This window comes from Aquila chrysaetos, chromosome 22, assembly GCF_900496995.4.
Source record: "Aquila chrysaetos chrysaetos chromosome 22, bAquChr1.4, whole genome shotgun sequence".
Lineage (NCBI taxonomy): Eukaryota > Metazoa > Chordata > Aves > Accipitriformes > Accipitridae > Aquila > Aquila chrysaetos.
Genome location: NC_044025.1, coordinates 5,925,816 through 5,946,708, shown reverse-complemented (window position 1 = coordinate 5,946,708; position 20,893 = coordinate 5,925,816). Strand labels below are relative to the sequence as shown.

Here is a 20,893-nt window from a genome sequence, read left to right as displayed (position 1 = left end):
CTTTTAGAAAGCAAACCTATGCATCAGACTGAGGCAAAGCACTTCTGTTTACTATAGTCATTAAGTTCATAGAAATGAGACTTTAGACAGTGTAACAATCATTTGTGACAAAACGCCTAGACATTGGTTGATTCTCAAAGTAAACTGCATTAAGCCAGCTGTCCTTTCAAATTCCTATAACCCAGATTCATGTTCTTCATACCTATCAGCTAAAAATTTTTACCTAGGGAATTTTCTGTGCTCCCATGTTTTTAAATTAAACTAGAGGAAAAATAGTAAAAGTGGATTTGCAGGAATTTGTCCTCCATCCTGTAGGGTGATGAAGGTGCAAACTCAGCTTAGTTAAAATATGAACTAGATGTTTTGATACTTGCCATTCTGAGAAGGTGTCGCAGTTTAACCCCAGCCGGCAACTAAGCCCCACACAGCCGCTTGCTCACCCCCCCCGCCGCGGTGGGATGGGGGAGAGAATTAGAAGGGTAAAAGTGAGAAAACTCGTGGGCTGAGATAAAGACAGTTTAATAGGTAAAGCAAAAGCTGCACATGCCCAAGCAAAGCAAAACAAGGACTTGTCGCGGGGGGGATTAAAAATGAGAGAGAGGGGTTCGGATCACTTAAAGAATCACCTCCAATTGTATTAGCAACAGAAAAATTATTTAATACAAATTTGTATAACAGTGCGACTTCACAGAATTCAATGCCAAGGTTCACTCTATTACTTAGTACATGGATGAAATGCATACAGGAAAATTAAATTAGAATCAAACTAAACTTATGTATGTGGGGACTGAAAATGTAATAGGGTAAAAGGGAATGTGGGAAACAGTAAGAGAAACCCTCCTGTTGAGTCACGAGGTTCAGAGAAGACCCCCTTGCTTTCTAAACTCCTGCCGGAGTCTAGGTGCAGCTAGATTGACTCCTAGTCCCAGACTTGGTCAACAGTTTATATCTAAAGGGATTGTCAGTATAATTGCAGCCTAAAATTCTTTCACAGTTGAATAAAAATCATGACAGTAATTTAAGTATAAATTTTAAAGTATTAACTTGTATCTTCTATAACTTACTTAACATCTTATAATATACTTGCTATAACATAATATATACTTGCTATCACTTACTTATTATAGACTTGTCAGGTTAGTACACACGCGTGCATAAAGACGCTAAGAGAAATACATATAGAGAATAAGAGAGAAAAGGAGGTCTATCTGTTAAAAATTCCCCTTGAGGTCAGTGGAAATATTCATGTCGAATGCTGTGGCATTCGTCTCAACGGGCAAAGGGTCGATCCTCAAGGAGCGAAGAGAATCAGCCCAGGTCACGTTGGCTTTCGGCGACAGACCTCCGATTTTTGCAAACAGGAGAGCTTGCGAGCTCCGAGAGGCGTCCCGCTCAGAGGGAGATGCTGGCTGCAGCCCGCTGCCGTCCAGGAGAGCTCAAAGGGCCTCACTCAGTTCCGCTCTTTATGGGTTTGGGATCGGGAGACGATTGACTTTTGTCATCAACAAATTGCTAGAATCCCAGCTGCGCTGGAAAATTCCGAGACTGAGAACAACTCAAAACACAGATACGGGATGCTCCAAGATTGTCAGGGGAGGACCGTAATGTCTGAAGGTCGTTATGCGAGAGAACTGGCCGCGGATCGTTATGAGAACTGGCTGTCCCTGCTCCCGTCCCCCCGCCTCCGCCGGGCAGCAGGAGTCCTGGAGACGCCCAGCGTATCTCCCTGTCTTCGCTGCGGAAGAGTTCCTGGCACAGCCAAGGGTCGCTTCACTGCCCGACTCGTGACACTTATGCTAAGGCCTAGCGAGCCTTCCCGAGTTCGAAAATCAGCCCGGAGAGGGGGAAAGAAATTCACCACCACAGGACTTCATTCCCCACTTCCCATGGGCAGGCAGGTGTTCAGCCATCTCCAGGACAGCAGGGCTCCAGCACGTGTTAATGGTTACTTGGGAAGAGAAACGCCGTAACTCCGAACGTCCCCCCTTCCTTCTCCTTCCCCAGCTTTATGTGCTGAGCCTGACGTCATATGGTCTGGAATATCCCTTGGGTCAGTGGGGGTCAGCTGTCCCGGCTGTGTGTCCCCCCAACTTCTTGTGCCCCCCCAGCCTGCTCGCTGGTGGGTTGGGGGGAGAAGCAGAAAAGGCCTTGGCTCTGTGTGAGCACTGCTCAGCAGTAACAAAAACATCTCTGTCTTATCAACACTGCTTTCAGCACAAATCCAGAACATAGCCCCATACTAGCTACTGTGAAGAAAATTGACTCTGCCCCAGCCAAAACCAGCCCAGAAGGTGAAAAGGAATCTCCCTGATGTTGTACCCTCAGAGCAACTATTCAGGCAGCTGATACTAGCTAATGAAACCAGCTCTCTGCTACGCATATTACTCGTGATAAAATTTAATTTGTTACATGTTGGATGCCTCTCAGAAGAGGATTTCTTTTAGATGTTTATTTTAGGCTCCTCCCCATACGTACTGACTGTTGTCTCGGTTTCAACAAAGCCGGTGTGCCAGGCCACTAGAAACACAAGCAACTGCTTGTCAAAGCAAACAAGGCAAAACTGAATTACAGGTTTTATATTGATAGAAAAAAAGCTCAGAAAAGTGCAATTGATTTTGTTTGTAACAGCAGTCTTTTTTTGTTGATTTAAATTGAATCTTCAAGTAGTATCCCCTCTCCATAGGCATAGCAGGATACATTTCTTTGTCAAAACCAGAGAGGAAATGTATATTTACTAATAATGGTGTGTACAAGGAAGTCAGTATTTTAAAAAGAATCAGCGACTGATTAATTGATTTTTTATTTTTTTTTTTTTTTTAAATAAAACCATTCACGGAAAACGTGACAGCTTCCATGACTTTAGTATAGTTTTGATAAGGCTACTCTGCATAATTTCAAATAAAAAAACCTGACTAATGAAATTCTGGCATTATGGAACAATTGGGATTCATTTCTGTAGCATGAATTCACTTCACTGAAGGCGACTGTCTCCATTTCAGTGGAAGCACTGTGCCACACCTTTTGTCTGAGAAAATTTAATCTCAGGACCTACTTTCATACATACTGTCACAGACATTGATAAAAGAATGAGTCTGTTTGCTTGCATTTCAGTTTCTTCCTTATACTAAGTGAATTATTAAGTAATTGGAAATACAGTGCAGTGAATCCATTTTGAATAGGTAATTTTTCTAACAATGATGTTAATAAGAGAAAGAAGGACATGATCAAATAGCACACAAGAAACAAACCGGTATATGGAATTCATTTTTACTTGGAAAGGTTTTTGTGATAAGGGTTTCTGTATGTTTGGGTGTTTAAAAAAAAATCATGCAAGTTTGAAGCAACTATTATATACACAGAGGTGTTAACTTCAGTAAACTTTTTAGTCTTACTCTCTTACAAATTCTGGTTAGCTCAAAAATCAATGCTTCTTCACATCACTGATTTTATGAAGTTTTGAGATGCATTATCATATAGATTGACAGTTGCCCCACTGGTTCAGCACCACAGTGTGGACACTTACAAAACCATCATTAATTTCTTACGCTTGTGCCCAGCAGTGGTTTCCTACATAATAAACACTATGTCCTTCAGAAGCAGATCAATAACCTGCTAGGTATTCGTCTTCAAGAGGAAGTAACAAGAATCTATACTTCAAGAGAAATTTGCTCTCTGATATCGTTTCAGATTTGCAGGTTACTAGCATAAAACAAGACATTTCTTGGTATGAGATTTTATCCATTTATGCCTAGCAATATTAGAGTGAACTCATGATGCAAGGACTACTGAATTTATTTAACGTACCGTTGAAGCTTTTTCCCCTGATACAGTTCAACTGTTGTGTTACAAAACAGTAGTTCAACTCCAAAAGGTGATTTTTTTTTTTAATATTGAGATGCTATCAATTTATATCATTGCACTTAAAAAAAAAAAAAAAAAAAAAAGCCCAAAACAACAAACTATACCTCTCACTTTTCTTGTAATATTAAATCTATTTTGTCACTTTTAGTACATCTCTAAGTAGCACAGAGGAGGCTTAATTTCTAAAAATTGCTCTAACAATATGATTTGTTTCCCATTCAAATCCATTCACAAAGCTTATGACCATTTTCTGCACTTCTAGATTTAGTATGATTTAATTTTATCATAAATTAGAATTCTGTGAACCTTGAAATATTAGCAGGTTTGAAATGCTTATAGATAAATTGAAATAATGGAAACTCATTTAAATTCAATTTTTTACTTGGTATACTAAAATTCTTCCTAACAAAACGCCTTATTGATGATCCAATTTGAAAAGCAACACTTTTATTTTCACAAGTCTGATTAGGCTCTAAATTCTTCTTATATCTCACAGCTTTTACTTCTGTCTCGATCTGGCCATCTCTTCTTTAGGCATGGCAATGTGAATATATAACAGCAAATCTGTCACCAAATTGTTAATCAACATGATGTATTGAGTTGTGAGATTTAAGTAAATTAATCTTTTTGTGATATATACAAATGTAAAAAGTCAATTAGATATATAGCTCATCTCTGATGTCATGTGCCAGCTTTGTAGAGAGAATTCTTCGTGGGGACCCACAGGTACAGAGTATAGGGGATATACCAGAGTTCCCGAGTGCTTATTTTTTTCGTTCCTTTTATTAAATCCTGTAACTGTTTATTCCAAAACATCATGGAAGTCTTTTCAAAAGTAGCGCTTGTCATCAGTTGTCATGTGTTCTTTCCTAAGCCTACAGTATTCCTATTTCCAGAGTAAAGCTTAGGTGCCGATTATGTTTAGGTAGTGGCCTTGAAGCAAGTACTCTTCCAGGGCTATATTTTGTTTACTTTTTTAAAAGGCGAGCAGTTGTTCTTTTTTTATAAGTTGAGTTGAAAATTATATTCTTCTCAAAACTACAAAACCTGTTGTAAAATAAAGTAATTTTCAATATAAAAATCCATGTAAACCGAACTGTCATAATTAAGGAGGATTGCTGTACAGAATGCTTTTGCAACAAATCTGCAATTGTCTCCCTGGCTTCACTGTTATTGAATGACCAGTTACAGGCTGTTAGGGAGGTGATTAAATTCAGCCATCATTAGGCAGATGAGAGTGAAAAGCTGAACAAACCAGTAATACAGAAGAGAAAACATAATCCTAGGTAGAAGAAAGGAGAACAGAAAAATAGCATATAAACTCAGAGCAGATCTCGGTAATATTTCAGAGTGCTGAAATGAACTTAGAGACCCAAAGAGAATCCACAAGGAGGGCTTTCAGTTTGATGTGAATCTAGATCATTTTGATTCTCCTGTTGTAAAAAAGAAAACATCTGGAATCATGTTGGAGACCTTTTTGGGGGTAGAAAGTTGTTACCTTGATACTTTTTGTATAGTGCCTTTATTGTATATAATGGATAATATCACTGGTAGAATGGAACATAATATAAAATGTTTATCATGAGATTTCTACACTGATATTATAATACCAAACACTTGAGATGTTTCTGGTTTAGATTTGTGTGTCAGAAAAGAAGAAAAGCTTGTCTTGGGGGAGGAGGAGAAATTCCAGGACTGAAACCATGTTATTAAAATAATGTCAGACCAAAAAAGATGATCAAGGAATGCTTTTATCTTACCTAGTAGTGATTCTGAACTGAGCAGCAAGACAAGAATGAATGGGAAGAAATAAAGCAATCTCAAACTTCAGCAAAACAAGAGAAATAGTTCAAGGTCATACTGTGGTAATCTGTGTGTGTGCTTTAAAGAAATCTGCAATAAAACACAGTGATTTTGGTAGCTTTTTGTAGATAATGCCTATGAAAAGCAAATAATTTTGAATGTACGGAACCATTTCTGTATTGATAGCCTAGCTGTACCTTGTGAGGTGTGGAAATGTGGTGCATTATTGGAATGAACCTGGAGAGTCCTGACGTTGAATCTGGTAGTGCCATGCACTTTCCCTTTCCTCACTTCATCCCCTTTTCTTCCTGGAGAAGATCTTCCCTACTCCACTGGAGCCAGCCTGTCTCTAGCATCAGGTGTGAGGATTCAAGTCATATGGAAAGGTGTTGTAGGATGCTTCGCAAGTATTTTCAGGTTCAATATCCATCAATATTTGCTATGCTAGACATATCGGTGACAATGAATTCTATAATTTTTTCCGCATTATTTTGGTGGTGTTTTTATCATAGTAATTGAAAGTTTGAATACCAGACAATGCCATGTGTGCATATCACTTATTAAAAAAAAAAAGAATACCATGAATAAAGTTAAATGAATTTGGGAAAATTGTAAGATAAAATGTGAGAAATTGTATTTATGTGTTGTACTTCTGATTGAATCGTATGAAAAAAACAGGAAAATTATATTTTCCTTTCTTTTTTTCCCTGCTATGAAGTTTTCAGTGGTAATTTCATATAGTGATTTCTCAAATGCATACGTAAAGTAAATCTTAAAAAAAAAAAAACCAAAAAAAAACCCCAAAAAACCCCACCCCATAACTCAAACTGACCTTGTATTTTATTGTTGCTTCAATTTTATGAGCAGTATAATCTGGGCTTATCCTGGGATGTTGTTGAATAACGGACTTAGACTGACAATAGAAAAGAAAAGATATTATTGCATCAGAGGAGTTTACAAAGAGGCACCAGACAGATGACAGCAAGGAGTTTATTTTCTTATTTTTACTGTTTTAATTTTGGCATGTTGTTCTCAATATTTCATTACTTTAATTTTTATTCAGCTTTCTATTTCACACTTCATAATTTGCAGAAAAGGTTATGGTGAAACTGTGATTCTACTTTTGAGAAGATTTTGGTTGTGTTGTATGCGTGCTAATGTCTCTGAGTGGTAAGACCAGTTTGGAAGTAGAAGGTTTTAACGTTCCTGGTGTCGGAATTCTATTTGGGTTAAAACGTTGGGAGATTAAGTTTGCTTCCTAAATATTCCCACTAAGAAATATTCACTTTTGCCTACGGGAAAGACTTTCCTTGTTAAAATGGGGTGTTTAAACAGTGGTGATGCAGTTGGAACAGATCTGTGTAGTCTTTAATTGAAGCGGGGGAAAGATAATAGGCCCTTATAATTTTGAGGTAGTATATCTATATTTTGTGTACAAGAAGAAGCAGGGAAGCTGTAGACTTACTGTATATTGCATAGCAGAGTGCTAATTTCAGCTGTTAGTACTGTATAGGAATGTTGTGCCCATTTCCCTCCCAGATCAACCCAGGTAGCTTGGAAACAGCAGGAGGGACAGACATGAAAGAGAAGAGAAGAGGAGCTGCCACAGTTGTACGATCTGTTCATAGCTGAGAAAGTGTCCAGATGGTCCTAAGGAAACGATGAGATTTAAATGAAATGTCATAGACTCAGAAAATGGAATCACGTACGTCATATATCAACTAGACTTCTTAAGAAGGAGTGCTGGGGAGGTTAGCTCATGCATGGGCATACTTCATGTCTTCTTTAGGAAGGCTTGTAAAGTACTTTGTAAATGACAAATTTAGCAAGTCATTAAGCACAGTATCAAAGCTCGGTTGCTTAAGTGGATCCAATTTTGATGTGCTCTCAAAACTTGAGGGCACTTCTAATAGGAAGTGGTTTCCTAATGAGGGAATTGACTAGCAGGAACGACTTTTAAAGACTTAACTACACATCAACTACAATTTTGTCCAGGTAAATGGCTTATGCGTTCAGTGCAGAAGGAGGCTAGATGATGGGGTTAAGGACAAAAAATGGATATGTAGTACTGGTAAACTTTAAAGCCTCGTGGAAGACATGAATATGAAATGACAGTATATAAAATCTTAAACATTTGTTACAATTTTAATATAACCCAATAACACTGTAGTGTGGGTTGGCAGGATGATGCGATGGAAGTAGTGCTAAACATACAGGTATATTGACAGAGCTAAATAAATACTATCTGGAACACAGTGTTTGGTGATATTCTAGAGAGTAAGGATGCACATGTGGCAACAGTGACAGCTCTGCTTAGGTGGCCTAAAAAGGATAAAAAATTGCCATCTTCACATTCAGTTGCTTGCAGCTGGAATTCAGCAGTTTGGCAGCCATTAGATTTTTCCATTCAGTTCGGTGTTGACCAGAGAGAGGTACACCAGGATCTCAGGTTTTATTCTCCCAGAGATAGATTAATTTTTAGCCCTCATGATCATAGAAGAAATGGATGGATTGTAAGAAGAAAAAATCTCTTATGCATGGTGTGGTGAGGTCTTATACCATGGGTGTCTGTAATCTTCTTGCCCATTCATTTGAGTCAGGGCTTCAGTGTCTGTAAAAATTGTAAATTGTCTTTTCTCTGAGTTGTCAGTGATTTCAGTACCTCTGCCACAGTCTATGCCACGCTCTGGTTGCTGGGCCTTGACCATTGTGCCTTTTGTCCATATACCATGAGGACCTGGCTGAAGCTGTGTCCTGTTGTGCAGTCTCTCGCTTCAGAGTGACTTTTTTGGATTATTTGAATGCCCCCTACATAATTGCATGAACCAAGGCAACCAGGAATTGTGACACGGGAAATGAAATCCAGTATTTAGCCAGGAAACTGAGGAAGACAGAAATATAGGCTGGTGAATTAAGGCTACCTGGAAAATACTGCAGCAGCTGGGTTCATAAACTGCTGAGGCTAGCTGTGGTCTTCCTTTTTCCCGAATTCAGAGGGAAAGAGCTTTTGCGTGCAGTTGTATCTACATCATTGTGTGAAGGTCACAACATGGAGAGCTTTTTAAATAAACTCTCAAAATAACCATGAGATTTTTCAATTAGTATTTTAATTATGAGCCTTTCCCTCTACTAGAGAGAAATGATGAAACTATGTTTAACAAGAACTCCATTACAGCACATCATTCAGTTTGTCAATTATTAGTTTTAGTAAAGAAAACTTAGATGATATAGGTCACCTAGGTAAGCAAGCGGCAGCGCCTTTGTTCAAAGTACAACTGAGTTAGAATAATGCCTTTTTGTACTTTCCTATAACAGAGATGTGTATCTGATAAAGTTAATCCAGCTTGGTAATAAATGCATTGTGAGTGGCTGATGAGTGATAAAACCTTCGCAGAAGCTTTGCCTATACGTGGCATTTAACAAAATTTATCATAGTGAAACAAAAAAAATGTGTTTCACATTTCCCTTGTAAACCAAAGCACACATCACACGAAACCATATACTGAATTTATTTTCTGTCTTGCCTTTCAAAAGACTGTGAAATTTTACCAAAAGCCTACTCTAAATTTGTCAGGCCAGATACTAGCACCTTTCCTCATATAGCATATCCCACTATTAATAATCTTCCTAAGTACAAAGACTTGCATATTTCACTGAATTGTGCATAACTAGGTCAAGGTACATACTGTTTTTTCATTTACGAAGCTTGGCCTGAGTCTGACCAAGGAACTGTTTTTGACAGTACAGTGAATGCCTATTTGCCATACGTGTAAAACTACACGCGTATGTGGCTGTTTCAGTATTATTACTGTTTCTAAATATTTCATTTGGTATGCTTTGTGTTTACACTCTGCACGCTGTTCTTTTCAAGTAATCTGGCAGCTTGTCGAAGACAATGTATTTGAATTGACTGTTAATGTGTTGTTGAAATGTAACGTTCTATTCAGGTAGAATAGAATTCATCTTCAGTTAGAAAATGGATAGGAAACTATACCTTAGCTCTTTTAGTGCCAAAGTTTTAATATGGATTTATTAGAATCAACAGAACTTGTTGAAAACTAAATAATCCCGTAATTACTGAGTTTCAGGGGAGATTACTATTACTTTACTCTCTTTTATTAAAAACCCTTTTTTTATCTAGTTCTTAAGTACTAAATGATAAAGATGTGCTGCAAGTTCTGTTCCTTAGATCAGATGAGAGGAAATCTCATTCATGAGCCCAAGTTTTATGGTTTTACCCATAAAGGCTTTTTGTGACTCAACTTTTTGCAGAAGCTCCTGGCAGAACTGGACTTCTGTCAGGTACTATAGGAGAAATCTGGAAATCAACTGTTTTCTTTACTTTTAATTTCACTATATTTCACATGGATTAAAGACAACTTTCTGCTTAATTTAAGCTTTTACACATTCTGTGACAGTCTCCTTCCTTGACATTGATAAGGGAAATACTTTTATATATTCATTCAGTCTTTCTGTAGCATTTGAAATTGCTGACTCTGACATTCTTGCTTTAAGAAGCATGGGGATGATTGGCAATGCTTCAGAAAGGCTGAAGTTCAGCCTTTCAAATCAAGTGAAAGATTTCTTGTGAGCAGCTCTTTGTCCACTTCCAAAACACTCGCCTGTTAAGTCTTTGGCTCACAGACCTCTCATCAATGTTCTTCAACATCTCAAAAGCTGTTGGTAGCACTACAGAGACCAAGCTGAAATCTTAACCATATGTGAACTTGAAATACTATCTATGATAGAAATAGAGGACGATTTTTTCAATTTATATTTTGTCTATCTGATGCTTAAAGAACATTAGATTAGACTAGAACCCATAAAAGGAAGATACGGTCATATCAGAGAGATGGAAGTATTTTGAAGAACTTCCCTTTTTCAGAAAATTTGCTTGCTGTTGAAGGCTAGTTATCATTGTTCCTAAAAATGTCCACCTACATTTTGCAAGTTGCTGTAGGAATGTTTTCTGTGTAATAAGTTTACGTGAAGTAGTAGCTTTAAATGTTTTTTCCAGGCTGAATAATTTATCTCATTATAATGTGTTACTGTTTGTCACCAGAGGGTGCCATTGCTGTGATCTTGCACATTCTTGTGCTAAAACCCACTGAATTTTGGAAGAGGTACTGCTTCTGAACGGTACCTTTTCCTTTAGTTGTGTAAAGCAATGGCAAGAAAAAATGTCCTTATGGAGAATAATTTGCACACCTGGCAGCAGAGCTGTGTGTAGATTTAATTCTTCAGGTGCTGTTGATCTCAGGAAATCAAGCAGTAGCCGGAACAACCAAGTCCTAAAAAGGGGCTGTTTCCTGGTTATGGACTTGGGTTTGTTATGTAAATACATTTAAATAAAACCACTTACACTGTAGTTGTACAAACTCTACATCACTCATTTCTTACCGAGAAAATCACCTTGAGTTTCCAGATACTTAGTACTGTGCAGCAGAACACTGGTGTCAGAAGAAGAGGTAGTTTTATTTGTGAATGAAGTCACAGAAAGAGGTATAGTTACTACAAAATAAGTTGCTGATATACTTTGTGCTGGCTACTCAAGGCATCCAGTTCAAGGTCCCTTTCCTAATACTAAAAATGTGGAAGAGGCTTAGGCTTGTTTGTATGTACTACCTGTCCTCTCTGTCCCCCTAAGTCTGTGGTTGCCCAGTGATTATCCATCTGTGGTCAGGTGATGGGGTCTGACAGAGAGATTTACACAAGCTGGACTCGAAGAAGCTTAGTTGATTCATGGAATATATCACAGGTACTGTTCATTCACAGAGTATATCAGACTGTATTTAGGTGCAATATGAACTCATATTTATACCTTCTGTCCTTTGGTATTTTTCCTCTGTGCTCCCAAATACACAATGCATCTATCGAGGTAAATGAAATAAAAGTATGAACTTATCAAGCTTTTTAGGCTAAGATAGAAGAGGAAGTTTTGGTAGGTTTTTTACTTTTTAATTACTTAGAACCGTGCTGGTATTATTAAGGGCCTTCAGATAACGTCTCTTTGGGGCAGATTTTACGGCTGAGCAACAATTCAGTGGAAAGGCTGGCTTTTGTGATTTCTGGAGTTGTTATAAATATCTCAGAAGCTGCTGACTGTTCAAGTCATTCTAAGGTTTTCCAGTAGCACGTTGCTGATATGGAGAGGAAGACCGTTCAGTTCATGAAATTGTATTTGCCAGGAAGTTCAAGACGCCTATGGAAGCTGATACTTCCTTGCCATGTTTGCCCTATTGATACTGAGATACCATCTTGTAAGAAGGCATAATATCATTCAATTACAACAACATGCCTGTAGGCAAGGCACAATATGTGAACATCATTTGTTTGCTTAGAGCCATGACTGTCATTCAGAAATATTGAAAGGTAGCAGTTGGATTTTTTTCACACAAATGGTTAAGGGACTTTTCTCAACATCAAATTAGCATTCAAGAGTGAGAATATAGCTTCTGTTTCCTCAGATGCTGAGCTGTAAGAATGAGTAATCATGATTCCTGGGGGAAAATTTCTTTTTATTTTTTTTTAAAAAAACTTGAGTGGTACTAGATAAGAAATGGGTTTATCAGTTTTCCATAGAACGCTTCTATTTAGTAAACTTGAAATAAGATGAATTACAGTGAAGTTACTCCTCTTTCCAGTTTTCTTTCAAAAGAGGGGAATTATTTTTAAGGATTTGTATGCTATTTTTTGTATCTCCCACATAATGCTGTAGCTTTAAGCTATATTACACAGTGTGAATAAGGACAAAACAAAGGAATGGATATAGTTGCTTAGCAGAGTGGAGTTTGTCTTTTGTAGCTCGCTCTTTTTTTTTTCCTGTTTAAACTTCTTTTTGCTAAGTAAAACACAACATCACTAACGCTTGTGTTGAAGAGTTTTGTACAATGCGTAGAAAGAAGGCATGGGGTAGGAAGGATTAGGTAAAGGCTAAGACTGTGACCTGCAGTGTGAAAAGACAAGTGGGTGAGAACGAGTAGTGGGACATGAAGTGCAAAGGAAAGAGGAGTCCGAGGAGGCTGCAGAGAACTCATCAAATGCTTAGGTTTAGGACAGCCAGGGAAACAACAGACCTGTGCAAGGAAGTAGTAATCTGCCTTCAAAAATGTTTTTACTATATGTGTATGCTGTTTTTCAAAAGCATGCTATAGCAATACAGAGAATAAGTTTTGATGGGTTTCATCTGTATATAAATGCTGATGTTCACTCTAATAACCTCTTTTACTATAGCAAATGTTCTGAGCTGTTGACCTTGAAGGGTTAATGTGTCAGTGAATGCCACAAGATTGCTAGGAACTGAATAATTGTATTTGTGTTACATGCTTGTGAATGAGATAAAAATATTTGGAGTTTTAGTTTCCTTCTCATTTTTATGCATTTCATAGTTATTTCTAAAGCTAACAATATATGTAAATAATTCAGTTTGTTTCCTTCCTTTGCAGAGTTCTCTACATTTTCAGTGTTAAATAGTGAAATAATAAACCTTATCTGCCCAGTCCTGTCAATATATCCCTGGGTAGCTGCTCAAAGACTCCTTGAGTTTTGATCGTCTAGATTAATTTCCCAGCTCTAATTTTCTGGATAATTACTGCATAATTCAAGACTACTTCTATTGTGATACTTACCCAGTTTTTGCTCTTTGAGATACTTTATTTCTTGACCTATAATTTGACTTCCCTAAGAGCATCTGAAGACAGGTATCCATATTCAGTTTAATCCTAAATTTTGGGATTGGCTCACACTCCAAGCCTGTCCTCTGTCTGTCTCAATCAGGACTCATTGTCCTCTCCTCTGTGGACTCTCTATTTGTGCACTTAATGTCCTTACGCAGAAGTAAGGACATGCTATACATAATGGAGCACTGTATTGGCTCTCTTAGGTGACAGAATGCCATCTAATCTTTTCAAATGAACGTTTTTATTAATTTAAAAGCAGACTTTCTCCTATGTTTTCAGAATTTTGGGTGGTTGGAATTAATGCCTTACATTTTACTTCCATGGATATCAGGACAGATGAAGGCAGCCTGTGATTACAATTATAATATTTTGTGTGACGCTTTTTTTTTTTTAAGATGCAAAGATAAATAAGAGTCTTATGATAAATGTTAGAAGACTGACCTATAACCACAACAGGCAGACATTAATAATTGGTGTTTTCTATTAGCTGTTTTGCTAAAGATCCTGAGAAGTGCTGGCTGACAGCCGGCTGAATACGAGCCAGCAGTGTGCCCAGGTGGCCAAGAAGGCCAACGGCATCCTGGCCTGTATCAGAAATAGTGTGGCCAGCAGGAGCAGGGAGGTGGTTGTCCCCCTGTACTCGGCACTGGTGAGGCCGCACCTCAAACACTGTGTTCAGTTTTGGGCCCCTCGCTACAGGAAAGACATGGAGGTGCTGGAGCGTGTCCAGAGAAGGGCAACGAAGCTGGTGAGGGGCCTGGAGCACCAGTCTTATGAGGAGCGACTGAGGGAGCTGGGGCTGTTTAGTCTGGAGAAGAGGAGGCTGAGGGGAGACCTTATCGCTCTCTACAACTGCCTGGGAGGGGGTTGTAGTGAGGTGGGTGCTGGTCTCTTCTGTCAGGTGGCTGGAGATAGGATGAGAGGAAATGGCCTCAAGCTGTGGCAGGGGAGGTTTAGGTTGGATATTAGGAAAAATTTCTTTACTGAAAGGGCTGTCAGGCATTGGAACAGGCTGCCCAGGGAAGTGGTTGAGTCACCATCTCCGGAGGTATTCAAAAAGCACGTAGACAAGGCATTTCAGGACATGGTTTAGTGGCCATGGTTGATGGTTGGACTTGATGATCTTGAAGATCTTTTCCAGCCTAAATGAGTCTATGATTCTATGATTCTAAGACATTCCAGGAGCAATCAGTACTGCAGCACTATAATTCTGAGGACTTCACAGTCAGCATCATTAAGAAAAATAATTGTACATGGTGAAATGTAGAGGTAGACCAGGTAGCTGTACGCTTTCTACAGCTTTGGTCAATCCCCTGATAATTTTTATTAACCTTTTTTTTTTAGGTATTTCATTTTTTTACTGGTATTTTTTACCATATTTTTCTCCCATCATTTTCTCTCTTGCTAAAAATATTATGGCATTGGCTAGTCTTTGCCTGAAACACCATTTATTTGCCCTTTCTGCATTTCATTTTTAATATAACATAGTGCCTTGAGCTTAAGACTTTAATGTGGTTCCAGATAATCTCCTAGTTTTGTTTGACACGTGATGGCTTAAAAGCATTCATTATAAAGCAGAATGACTGTGCAAAGTGAGGGTTATTTTTTTCCTACGTATGATGAATTCTTTGCATGGCTTAAAAAAAAATGGAGGAACAGCTCATCTTACAGAAATAATGATCATCTTAGAAAAATGATCTGAAGAAATCAATATTTTTCTTTTCTCTACTTTTGTCCCTCCTTATTTGAGTCTAGTTCACGTAATAACTGCATGTTAGAAATGCTTCAAATCACTTCTGTGGTGATAAATTTTGATGCTTTCTCAAATATTGGTTTTATGTATTTCCTTTTTGTTAGTCTTCTTGTGCCATATGTACTGCAATAGTACTCTCATTTTTCTTAGCATGAAAGAAATGGGCTTTTTTAACAAACAAAAACTTTTCAAATAATTTTAAATGTGATTTGAAGCTCCTAAAGCCTTACTTGAGCTCTGCTGTTATGTCTCAGAGGAGTAGAACATACGTGGCAACTTCTCCAGAAAGATCCTCTCAAAAGAACATATTAAAGATGAAATATAAGGATTTTTAGATCAAAAGGATAATGATTTTTTAAAATCTTTACTATGTGATAAATTAATCAGAAGGTATTATAAAGATGTACAAACTTGCACAAGGAGAGAGAAGAGAAAGTAGACAGTGACTTTGAAATTAGTATAGACATAGACCTAAAGACATACTTCCAGAAGTTTGTTATAAACCAACAGACAAGTAGCATACGCACTTGTTAGAAATCTGAACTGTGTCAGGGTAAGCATGATGAGAAAAATTACTGATATGATCACAAATACCTTATTTTATCAGATATTTTATTGTATTTACAGAGATGCTAGAATGCTCAGACATAAAATAATCAGGAGTAATGCAATGACTGTTCAGAAGCCCAGCATTAGCCTTTGGTGTCACTCAAGTCTTCCCATGCAGTATAAGCTGTATACCAAGCAGGGTGAATAAAATTATACCTTCTTGTAATGTCTTTAAAGAGAAAAAAAACCCTGATTTTTAAAACTGAAAGTAATTAGCTAACATATATCAGTGTGGCCATAAGTTGCATATTTCTGACAGGAATTATAACCAACAGACTTGACTCTGTAATTATGAAAAAATTCTGCAATTTAATAAAAGCCCAACAGACTTTCATAGCAATGAGACCTATGTATCCAAAGGCAGATGCTGAACCAAAACACCTAATACTATGATAATTTGTTTCACATTTCTTATGTGAGCACGTATATGACTCATTCATGCTTAAAATACATTTGTGAATGGATGAATTTGGTTAGGTAATAATTTTTGCTTCAGAATACAAATATAGCGAAACCTGTTCTAACAGATCAGCTGCGACAAAAGCCAGCAGCAGGAGAGGAGAGTTTGTATTGTAGCTTTCCATATGAGGTTCACAGATAAGTCTTACCTGCCCGTCCCCCCAAAAGAAAGATACACTGTAATTAAATTTACAGTCTTCATTGCAGTTTATCTAATTTTTCAAGATCTATTTTACTTACTTATGGAAGGCAAGGTAAATTCCACAACTTTGTGAGCTGTTACGATGCTTATGTAAGCACCATGTGTTGTAAACAAGTTTAGTAAATCTTAACATTCAAAGGAATTTTGCAAGAATTAGAAACAAAAAGCTTGGTTCTGCAAGTCCATTTAAGTTTTAATTAAATACTACTAATAGTATTTTAAGAAGGATTCTGAGCAATAATTAGAGTACTTTCATTATTATGATTTATCAATAATAACGAAGGAAAGTTCTGGGTTGCATGCACACAAATTGTGAATTTATGGCAATGCTATAAAAATGTGATGGTTGTAGATATGGAACCTATAATACAAATGCACAGTTCTAGCAGTGCTGGGTGTGCTAACATGTAGCCCATGCTCCGTCTATTTGTGCATAAAAAAGTATTCATCAGTCTGGGAAATGGTTGCAAACCTGATGAAATTAGTTCTGTATGCTCGTGGTCTCAAACTACTTGCCTCATCTTTTAGAGAGTTTCCGAAGTCTGAGGAATTAAAAGGAGAGAGGCAATGTTTTTTACAGACCTTTTCTTATGCTATTGAAACACAAAGTTCAGTAAGGGAATTCTAATAATTTTGTACAAGAATTTCTATGAAAGATCCATCCCATTAGGTAGTTTCATTTCAACTGCTATTATTAAAGAGATAATATAAAGCCCTTGCCAAGCAGCCTTTATTTAGCAATAGCAAGATCATCATGCAGGTTGAGCATGTGCTTGAGTACTGGTTCATACTCTAAATCAAATATTTGGAAGAAAAATTATCTCATAGTAATTTCGTTACCTAAGGATTATTATCTGTCACCCAGGCATACTGTCACATGGGACCACAGCAGGCAGCGCATGAGCTGCGTTCACACCACGCGCTTGATTCAAACCTAAAGCGGTGTCCAGCGAGCCTCCGAGCATTCCTGCTTCTTATATCCCGATTAAGGATGCCCTTTGATGGGGTGACGGTATTGCACAGCCCCCCGGCTGAGGCTCTCCCAGTCTCGCACTGCACCTTGTCTCTTTTTATCTTGTTCTGCGTTAGAAGAGAGGAACGTGCGCGGTCGGTACCGGTGTGAGCTGAGCCGCCTCGCGTTAGTCTGTGGTGACCATCGCTTCCCACCTGCGACGGCCGAACTCCCGGTGCGAAGAGGCTTCTGTGTTGAAACTCACTGTCAGCCGAAGTATGTTTATTTACCAGTTAGGGGAGTGTTTGAAAGACCAGCCAGTTTGAAAGTTCCAAACAAGTCTCTGCTAGATCGATACTCAATAACAGTAAACCTGTAGTTCTTGGTCATGATCCACGACATACCTGAAGAGCCAGTGCTCACCAGTCTCACGCCGAGCCCTCCGCGCACGCGTAGCACCCGGGGCTGAGCTGGTGGCCGAGGGCAGGCCACCGGCTGCAACATCTGCTGAGTGGGCAGCTGGAACCAAAGGGATTAACTTTATCTTCCCCATTCTTCCTCGCTCTTCCTCAGTGTTTTTATGCTTCTTGTCCTCCTCCCCCAAAAGCAAGGATCTCGTTTGCTCCCTGCATAGCGTATCTTATTCTTCGGACCCTGTTCCTCTGGACATCTTTCTTGCTTGTTCTACTGCCCTTGTTCTTATCTTGCGGATTTTACGTCTCGCGCATTTTATTCTGTGCCCCGTTTGTCCAACTATATTGCAACTCTCATTCTGCCCCTGTGTGGTTATATATTATGTATGTACTTAATTTAACAGTATTACGAGATGCGTCTGCGCTGTTGCTGGTTGTGCTTCTTGCAGTGTTACAGTGTTAAAAAATGTCCATCCGCTGTCGCGAGTGGTACAGGTTTTATCCAGAGCCCTTCTGTCCGGGTGGAAGGCAGACACCCTGCCTCGGGGATACGGCAGCCGCTGCTTTGGCTGTGCATCCCAGGACAAAAGAAAATTTAAAAAAAGATTAGCTTAAAATGCAACTTGTAAAACAATTTTTTTTTTCATGTCGTTACAACCTTCATATAACCCATTTCTGTCCATAGTGCACAGAAAAGGGGGCCGTTGCGGCTGCCTTGCCCTGTCCTGCCAGGCGGCGGTGAGCGGGGACACGGAGGGCAGCACCACGTGGACCTGTCGCTGTTGGAGGGGGCGTGGGTGAGGAGTCAAGCTCTGGTTCAAAAGCTGCTTTGATTAATACAGCTATTAAAACAGCAGAAAAGTCTTGTAGCAATAAATCGGTTCCGTAGTATACATAGGACTTCGGTGGTGAAACCTGGTTTTTATTTATTTTGGGGTTTTTGCCACTTGTGGGTTTCTGCCATGCCTTTGACTATATATAGGATTTATTTTTGTTCAGCTCTGTTGCAAAGTGCTGAACATAATATGCCCCTGAGTCCCAACTGAAGCTTCATGTGATTTAAATGAACAGTGGCATTCACCTTCTGAGTCAGGACCAAACCGTACAGTATTTCTGCGGCAGCGATGGCTGCGTTATCTTGTTGGGCCCTATGACTGATTAGGGGCCAATAGTCCATTGATCGCTGTTCCTCGGCTTCTCTCCCACTTCACGCTGGATTTGAAAGAGCTACTCGGTGACTTAAGAAGTAGGTGCATAATCTGTGCATTTATCACTCGGAATGAAAGAATCGTTTTGGTTCAGACACAGGTGAGTTAGTGCTTTTGTTGGCTCGAAGGCTACTAGCGAAAAGGATTTCCCTAGAAAATAACTAGACAGGAAAAATGAGTTGGACTTCTGAGGATTTGAAGTATAAAATATGCAAATTACAAGAATTTGGCATACTGTTAGGCTTACGCTTTTTCCCTTGATACATGGAATTTGTGTGATCTGCTCGGTCCAGCATCTTATTTGTGATATATGTTTTTACAATGAAATTTGTGAGTGGCTTCCTTTTTTATTTTCTTTTTTAATGTGAGCATTTTATGACAGAAATTCTAAGTCCAGTTTGGAGTGTTATGCTTTAGACATCTGCCTCTGTAAAACTTGAGTGAAAATACAAGATGCCTATTTGAATAACACAGTGTCACCAACAGTGCTTGAAAGTGATGCTAGAGGTGATGGTGCTCCTTATGGTTCTCTCATCGTATATCGTGTAGTACATTTGTGCATGTATGTGGGTAGTTCTTTGAAAAAGAATAATAAACAGGTCCAAGATGTGATGTCAGATCTAGTTAATCAGTGTACTAGAAATACATTACCCTGAGTCTTGGTTAGGAAAATAGTAATCAAAGTCTTGAGTTTCTTTTCGTTTGGGGAGACAGATGGCATATCTGCTTAACGGCAAATATCCAAAAGAAATTTTTTTAAAATCCTATCTTTCAAAACATGGCAATCAGAATCATCTTGGAAAGGAACTATTAAATTTAATAAGCCATATGTTCAGTGAATTTACTTATTTTGTTCTGAGATGTAGACATAAAATTCACCTCTGTGTCCTTTTGTGTAAATTAACTGCCTTATTCTCTGCTACACAATTAAGGTATTTAACAAAGTTCCAAATGTGCAACGTATTATTAGCCAAATACAGCAACTAGTTTTCATGTTGCTAAAATAAATGCATTTAGGTGAACAGTCTGCAGTTTACCAGAGTTCCCTCTGTGGAGTTCAGCGTGTTTGAAGATCAAATTGACTGGCAGCTTCCTTGGTATACATAAAACAGATCTAAAATTATTTCAAATAGAAATTCTCTGAGGATTGTATCATCTTTGCTGTTCTGTTGTACTGAAGATGCAGATGTGCCAGACTGTTCTGCAGGATTATAAATGCATTAGTGAAACCCTAATACACTCTCTAACAAATATATGCAGTGCAAGAGGTTTTCTTAGCCATCTTGTACCCGTTCATTTTATTTATTTCATGTAATTGGCATGTTGTTCTGCTTTTATAGCTTGTTAAAATGAGATGTGAAAAGGGCTATAGCTAATGGCTGCTGGAAAATCTTTTCCCATGGTAGGCAGGAAGAACATTTCAGAAAAAATACACTGCAGATTTTAAAGCACAGTGCTCTCCCAGTGAGAAACAAAGATTAAAAAGATGGATGTAATGCATTGGTATGTATAGCAGAAGCAAGTTTTAATGACCTCGGATATATAAATGAACATCATATACAAGTGCCCAAGCGTTGAGACGGCATCCTTTTGTAGGTGCAAGGATACTGGCGTAAGCCAGGGCTCCTTGGCACTGTGGTGCTAATACCGAGGCGTAGATGCGGTGTGAAGGGTCTGGTGGTAGCGGAAGGGGTTTTTTCCCTTCTTCCTTCAAAGAAAATGATAAGAGAATACCTGGAACAAGGTTTTGTGAGCGTCTTCCTGCTCTCTCATTCTAGCAAACAGAGTGTGTTCCTCGATTGCATTTTTCCCACCTCTCCTTCTCAGGTGCAAAGTCTGTGTCACCTGATGATTCCTTAAAAGCTGGTCCTTGCTGCCAGCCACTGGGCAGGTGTGAGCCAGAGCGGGTGTGCGGAGGAGTCATTCCGCTTGACTTTTCCATGCAGTCTGACCT

General features: G+C 38.6%; 1 protein-coding gene and 1 long non-coding RNA gene across 5 annotated transcripts in view; both read left to right on the top strand.

The window, feature by feature from the left end:
• The window catches only part of TENM2 (teneurin transmembrane protein 2), a 715,493-nt gene that overhangs the window by 216,538 nt on the left and 478,062 nt on the right, over nt 1–20,893 (top strand). The gene's annotated exons all lie outside the window — the stretch shown is intronic.
• On the top strand, nt 1,076–11,171 carry LOC121232525. Its single transcript, XR_005931117.1, has 3 exons — nt 1,076–1,202; nt 8,091–8,096; nt 11,161–11,171. It is a non-coding gene; the product is annotated as an uncharacterized LOC121232525 (long non-coding RNA).